Source organism: Pinus tabuliformis, chromosome 7 (assembly GCF_031772625.1).
Source record: "Pinus tabuliformis cultivar Carrire ecotype Pingquan chromosome 7, CPIR1, whole genome shotgun sequence".
Lineage (NCBI taxonomy): Eukaryota > Viridiplantae > Streptophyta > Pinopsida > Pinales > Pinaceae > Pinus > Pinus tabuliformis.
Genome location: NC_142293.1, coordinates 235,177,930 through 235,185,864, shown reverse-complemented (window position 1 = coordinate 235,185,864; position 7,935 = coordinate 235,177,930). Strand labels below are relative to the sequence as shown.

The following is a 7,935-nucleotide window of genomic DNA, read 5'->3' as shown; positions in this document are numbered from 1 at the left end:
ATGAACTTACTATTATTATTTGGTGTGCTATAAATGACCATTCACAACTTATATATGTGATTTAAATTTATAATACAAATTCACATTTTTATAAGCACGCGCTATGATAGCTAGAAAATTACACAATTTAAAGACAAAACTTTGAGGATTAATCCTATTAATTTATGAATAAGTAATGCATTTCAATTTAGAAGTTCAAAAATTTCAAATAAATTTATAATTAATGTAGACTTTATATGATTTGAGCATGGAATTGATTAGCGAGTTGGATGAAAATAGTAAGGCCAGGAGCAATTTGCTTACTACCAAGTTCCTATAACATATCTCATTGAAGCTATCCTTGCCATTATCCTACCCATAAACTCAACCACTCATGCAATACTCCTTTCCTTTCCTAATTTACCAACATAAGAAAAGGAATGGTCATGGCAAAAGAAATATTACAATTGAGTTCTATCCATTTTAGAATGGTATCCTAAATGGACACATATTTCCTATCACCATGGAAGTTAATTGTGAGAAGTAAAGTTATTAAACTTAACCAAATTTATGAAGCCTGATGCTTAATGTCAAAAACTAGGTAACTATGTCATTTAATGAAGTGAATTTAAATTAGCACATGAAAGCCCCCTAGATTTTCAACTTTGTAAACATGTACAACTTGCTAAATTGTTCTCAAAATGACAATTTCCATGAATCCAACAAGATTTGTATGGTATTGTGTCTCGTCACAACAAATTTGATAAATTATACTTAAAACTATGAAATCTAGACTATGAGGGCTTACTTCTCTTTATACTTTTGGACTTGTAAATTACTATTTATTGTGTATGCATGAAAATTGTAACTATGCATAAAATAGAGAATAGTGAAATAAAAACTCAAAAACCATGATTTGACACAACATATAACTTGAAAAACCCTTTTGGGAGAAAACCCAGCTGGAATGTGAGGCCACTCTGCTCTCTTCTCTAAATAGTAAATGGTTGTGAGTAAAACAAAGTAAGGCATGTGGCCCATGGTATACTACTTGTTGTTATCTCCCTATACCTCTCAACTACTTTATTTGTTTATGGAACAAAATGTACTAAAAAAGAATTGAACCTCTTTTCTTCGGAGTGACTCGATTATAACATGACTCGATAGCCCACTAGCGGTTAGACTAGACCCCTTCAATTCTTAATTAGAGATACAACATTGACTCTTCTAGCTTCATTTTCATAATGATCACATGGCCAACCCCATTTCCATGAGTAACAGGTTGTCATGGCATCCTCTCGAATTATGGTGGACAAAATAAGAAGGTTGAGTTCCAAGTGGCATAACTTTTGCATACGAACTCTAATTAAGACAATTATTGTGTGATTGTAAAAGTGTCTATGTATAGAATAGGAAAGGAACATATCACACTAAAGCAACCAAGTTTTACCTTAATTAACATCATTTCATGCCTCAAAATGTTCTCGAAAGGTTTTAGACCCCAGTTTGGCAAATTGGGTCCCACCAATAAAACTGGTCTTGTGAGTTGATTCCTCCACTTTTTCCACACTTAAAGCATTGAGATGGATGAAAAGAATATATGATCTAATATGAATCAACTTATTTTACACTTGACAATTTCTTGGCCTTTTGTATTGAAAGGCCTTATTATTTGGCTAGGAAGTATTTCATTTCCTAAATTGGCTTCCATGTTAGCAAAAAAGGAAATTCTTTCATTTTTTAGACTTTAACCTCCTTCAAAATACAAAACATACGATTAGTGATTTATACTATAGTGAGTATAACAACTTTTGGAAAATATTTGAGGAATTGGGCTTTAAAATTGGAGAGACCCTCATGTGGAATTTCTTGTTTGGGGAATATATATGTTGTCTAAAGAATAACTATTGGTAAGAGAAAACAACTATTCCCAGGTTTTCTAAATAAAATTCCAACGTAGCTTCTTTGTATAGAAGACAAGCATTTGGGCTTCACCTTTTTGACTAATATCTTACCGCGTTCATACATAAAAGGGGTTTTAAATTTGTGAGAGTAAATATTGTAGATATTGTGAGGAGGATACTTAGGTGTGGGGCGGGGGGGGCGGCGCCGGTTATAGGAATGGTGGGGTATAAAAATGGTTATTTGATAAAAATATGGGATATATATTAAAAATATGGGTTAATATTTTAGAAAGATGTATTTGTTTGGAGGGGGTAGTTAACCAAAAGAAATTTCGAAGGTTATCTTTAATGTCTCGTTAATGCATGTGCTATGACATAGGTAAACTAAGTGGAGACCTTGTGTAGATAACAAATACGAAATCTAACCAATAGAGATTAAATAGAAAAGATGAATAGATATTTGCAATGTAGGAAGAGGCCATATATGCATCTAAACGTGTAGACTTGAAAATAAAGGTATAGACACAAGATAGATATGGTCTCTCGATTAACATTTTGTCCAATTTCCTTGTGATTGACTAATGAAGACCTAATCATTGTTGATGGTATATTGGGTTCAATCTAGGTTGTATCTAGCATAAAAATATGATGTTAAATAGAAAATATTCATGAAATTTGAGTTCATCATGTAACCCCAATATTGATTTTCACGTACATGACCATTCTTCAAATTTGAGTTCATGACATGAGTATTATTTCCTCATATGCTTCCAATAGTATTCTCTCTCCAACAATTCCAGTGTTCTATGTTGTCCTAGGTGGCCAACACAAGATCAATCATGACATTCCTTTAAGGTGGAGAATACTTGACTTTGGCACATACATGCACTCACCAAAATACAAGAGTTGATCATGAATCCAAAACATCCACATCTTGAATTCCTTCACCCACTTCATAACTTTCTTCATAGTTGGATCAACCTATAACCCATCTCTAATTCTATTCCACATCCCCTCCAATATCTGAATCTAACTCTTATTTGATTTAGAAAGCTCCTCCTCCTCAAGTACGGAAAGTTGTGCATTCCTACTCAAGGAATCAGCTATGCCATTGAGATGACGTGGCAAATGCTCAATGGATATCTCAAACTATTCTACAATTTTCCCCCCTAGTTAGGATGACAAATTGGTTTGAGTCACAAAGTAGCTCATCACAATGTTGTCTATCTTGACCAAAAATGGACTACCCAAAAACTAATTCCTCCATACCTCTCGCAATCTTATAGTTCACTACTCTCAAAAGCTATGGGGTGCACATACTATATCAAAACTCCTTCGATGGAAAAGTCTAATGTATTTTTATATACCTTGAATGGATGCTCAAAGTCTAGCATCTTAAACACTAGGTTTAAAACAATCATGTGTTTAATATCCTTGACCACACCCTCCTCCTATCTATCCATCCCCATGATCTCCCTATCTACAACAAGTTGGTGAGCGAAGCAACAAACTTAGAGTAGCTCTCTAAAAATGTAACAACCTTCTCAAAAAAATTATCTTCTCCTTGGGCCTTAATCCCTCATTCGAGAATCTTACAAGACCCTTGACACCCCTTGGGGTTAGTAGCCCTGTTTCATGGTCTCCACCCCCAATTGGTTTATTAAAGATGAATTTTGATGGTGCCTTGATGGGAAATATGAGCCCGACTAGTTATGGGAGTGTTCTTCGAGAATTTCTAGGAAATATTCCTCTCATCTATACTGAAAATTTTGGCATTACATCCAACAATGAGGCTAAAATTTGGGGTCTTCAACAAGGTCTAACAACTGCATTGAATTCAGAATCACATCGACTATTAATTGAATGAGATATACTCTTAATCATATCAATCTTGAAGAAAATTCAACACGACACCTTGGTTTCCAAAGCTACAGGGAGTTGAAGAATCAAATCCCACATTTAGAAGTTGGCCACGTTTCTTCAAAGGATCCAGGCTATGATACTATCCCATGTGCAGTGCACTGGTAATAAACTTGCAGACTGGCTACAAAACTATGCTTTAGACTCCAATGGCCTAACATTTGAAACCTCTTGGTCTTGAGCTATCCTAGACTAGTTGATGAATGCATGCAAAACTCTGGCATCTCAAGATCTCAACCCCACAGAGGGTGACCATGCAAGGTGAAATCAAACTCATTATGAAAGAATTCAATCGAGTCCACCATCTAGACATGTGCACCAAATCACATAATTTGAACGAAATTTCCATTACATCCCTAATGTGGGAGAATACCAATCTCTTCACTCGAGCGTACACAAAACATCACCTGCCATTGATGATCATGCATGATTCTTAGAGCAGGACCTTACTATGCATGAATGATTTCATCATCGCCTGTTAGAAGTCTCTTAATTTGGAAATGCCTTACCCTGGAGCTCAATTAGTCATCCTCTCAAGGAATTTGGAAATGTAGGAAGTAATTCGCCATGCCAGTTGCTATCAATTTTTATATTGAGATATTTTTAATTAAAAAAAATAATGATCTAATTTAAATAATAAAAAATTAGTATTTTAATAAGAGTTGTATTTTTTTTAAAGTTAACATTTATAGGAATTTGAACTCATGATCTTTGGATAAGAATGCTTTAATAAGAGCTACACTATTTAATTTCAATAAAATAATCAAAATATATAATATTTTTTTCTTAATATATAAAAATAAGTAATGTATTATAAAGAAGTTCAGATATTATATCTTTTGAAAATTTTTAAATATAAAATATATGATATTTAATATTTAAGATAAATGTTTTGGATATTTAAATAGGCAAATTATTATTAAAATTAGATTGTATGGTTTTTGTTCCAATTATAATTTTTTATAGGGGCGAAAGGAGTGGGAGGGATACTTTTTTGCCCCAGTGAACAAGTCAGAACAAAATACTCATGGGGATTAGGAGTAGCAACAAACAACAACACTGAAATGTTAGCAATGCGTAAAGGCTTGGATATAGCTTTATCCCGGGGGTAAAAAACAATAAATTTGATTCCTTATCATCTGTAAGGATGTTCTCTCCTTTCATTGCAAATACAAAGGATTAAAAATCAATCCTTGTATTAAGAATTGAATTTCAATTAAAAAAATTTGATAAATTTGAATTGTTTAACATTTTATGTGACCTCAATTCCACTGCCGATGGTTTGGAAAATTGTGGGGTTCTCTTGGGTGTTGGTGAGTGTGAGAGAGAAGGAGGGGCTATATACCTCACCCCCATCCCATAAGAATATGTTGATCAAAGAAATTGAGATCACCCTTGATCAGCTTGAGGGTTGGAAGATGTGCGAACTCGTGGCAAGGTGGCCAGACAGATGGTGGATAGGATGTATGGTATTAATGCATGAAGCTCATGTGGATCCCCAAGACATTCGTTTTGTTCACTCGCACAAGGTTTGGTTTATTCTCATTCAGAGAGAAGCACCCTTGTCCTTTCAGCGAGGAATTGAGCTTGCAAAAATCAGAGGTAATTTAATGGTGAAGTGATGACCATCTTATCCTACGGGGAATTGGATGCAAGGGTGGTTTGATAGATCCATCGGCTTGCAAAATTATTTAATGGGCCTTCAAATCGAGGATATACAAGTGATTATGGCACGAGCAGGAGTGAAGGATGAAACAAAAGTTTTGGTATATAAATGGATGCAACCTCTGTCGAATCTCATTGATGAGGTAATCAGAGAGCATGAGTGTGAGCATAGTTTAATTTGGGAGGATACCGTGATGGAGCCACAAAATGCTCAGGGTGAGAAGCCCCTGGTGGAGGACTTAGCTAGGTGGAAGAGGGCTACAGATTTCTTGTTGAAACTGCTCATGGGCAGGATGGACCTCCTTACACACTGTGTTGAGTTACTAGAGAAAGATCGTTCAACGAATGCTCAACGAATTAATGTCAAGTTTGAAAGTGTGGAAGCCACTCTCAAAAAGAGAATTGTGAACGAAACGAACTTTCTTTCCTCCAACTTAGAGCTGATAAATGATAGCATATTCAACAAAGTGAAAGAGATCATAGTTCAGTTGCTTGAGGAGGTCGTTGTGCAATTGCAGAGTCGAGACAAAGTAGGAGATGCGGGTGCAAGATCAGGATCAATCGGGCAAGAGAAGGAGGAATGCAAGGACACCGGGAAGTTAAGCTCAATTTAATGTTTTCCATATGTTATGTTGCTTTGTGTTTATTTTGAGGTGTGTTTTATAGATATTATGGGAATTATCAATGTTATGTAATAGTGGTGACGGCATGTAGAAGGAAGAAATTAGTTTTGTGGATGTATTGGGATCTGGAAATTGATGCACAAATTGCTATCAGTTTTGATGAAAGTTTTGTAAACGTGGTTGTGGCCAGATAATTCTAGATTTTGAATATATATAAAGTATCCATTCTCATTAAAATAAAATTATAATTTTTTATTATTCAAATTATATATTTAACGTATAAATAAATTTTAACATTTTCAAAAACACTTCATATTTTTGAGTTATGCAACTTCAATCATTAATATTTAAATTTCAATTATTCATTCATATTTATAATTTCAATCATTGGTTTAAATTTTTAACAAAACTTTAAATATAAAAATAATATTTAAAATGTTATATGTTATGCGATGAATAAAAAATCCATCTATGGATTGTATTTGTTATTTCATCCGTTTTCTCTCGATAAATTAAGCACCAAATTAAATATAATGATAACTTATTATACCATTCCTATTCAAAATCAATGGAATAATCCTTACCTAGAGTTAGCCATTTAACAAGAAGAAAATTGTTATGAAAAATACAATCAATAGTAAAATTACAAATTCCACCCAATATAATTATGCGACTGACAAACTGCGGAAACAAAGTTTGATCAAAATACAGATAAAACCATTGGACTTTTAAAAAGATATTCGGTTGAATTTCCGGAAAGGTGAGGAGTCTGAAAGCATTATGATCTTTCACACAATTATCTCTTTACATTGACACAAAATTTTGGTTCTGTGAAATTTAACATTGCTAAAAAAACAGAAATAAAAAAGCCCGTATTAAACCGCCATGGAAGAACAAGTTTCCTGCTCTCCAATATAAATTGCCATGTCGCGAGGGTGTACTGTAAGACTATTACACATACCGCGACTCTGGCAAACGGATGTCCATTAAAACAGTTCTTCCACGGCCTCTGGCACACCTTGAAGTAATGGCTCTTTCTTGCAATGCCAACGAGACAATCTCCCCAGAATTCGAAAACAACGAAGAGGCAGTTTGAAACCTGTGAATCTTTTTTCCAAAACTTGTCCTCCATTGTTTGATTTGTCTCGAGAGTTTGGGATTGCAGAAAGGCAATTACTACAAGGCCGTGGCCTCTGGGAGCGATCGATCAAGTGTTTCCTGCAACAAACAATTGTTCACTGTCTGCTGCTTATCTTGAAACAACTGATCCAAAAAATGGAACAAGGAGCCATTCATAAGATTTAAGTGAGCTTCTACCTGAAAAACACCATTGCTGCTTACGATGTTGCCTTTGCCTTTGCCTGCAATTCTGATCACAAGATCCATTGCTTGCTTGGGGCCAAGGCAGCCAGAATAACTGACTATGAATAATGAAAACTGCTGATTAAAACAAAGTATGGATATATTAAATACAGTGAAGCAGAGACCACCCCAAGACTGGAGGAGGGAATCTGCAGGAGGGGTGAGGAGGTGGATTAGATAGAACACATATAAAAGCATGGCCATGATTTAGGATTGTATAGATGCTGGTGTGAATGAGGTGCAACTACTGTGACAAAAAGTCTACTCCATAATAATAGTGGCTTGACTTTAATGGATTATTCTATTCAGTAACACAGCTCACATACCATCTTGGTGCACAATTTACCTCAGTACGATAGATTTGCTTTCATGCTTACGTGCCAATTACATTACTAAGGATGGCTAGAACATTATCATCTTCTAAAAAGGCTGGAGGTGAGTAATGGAGGTAATTAGGATTTGTCTTTGTCTTATAACTTTTG

The 7,935-nt window shown here is 34.8% G+C and overlaps 1 long non-coding RNA gene across 1 annotated transcript; it reads right to left on the bottom strand.

Annotated features, from left to right (window-relative positions):
- Positions 1 to 6,830: 6,830 nt before the first annotated feature.
- On the bottom strand, positions 6,831 to 7,600 carry LOC149246718 (uncharacterized). Its single transcript, XR_016265585.1, has 2 exons — positions 7,409 to 7,600; positions 6,831 to 7,309 (listed from the first exon to the last, which is right to left on the bottom strand). It is a non-coding gene; the product is annotated as an uncharacterized LOC149246718 (long non-coding RNA).
- Between the last annotated feature and the right edge of the window lie 335 nt (positions 7,601 to 7,935).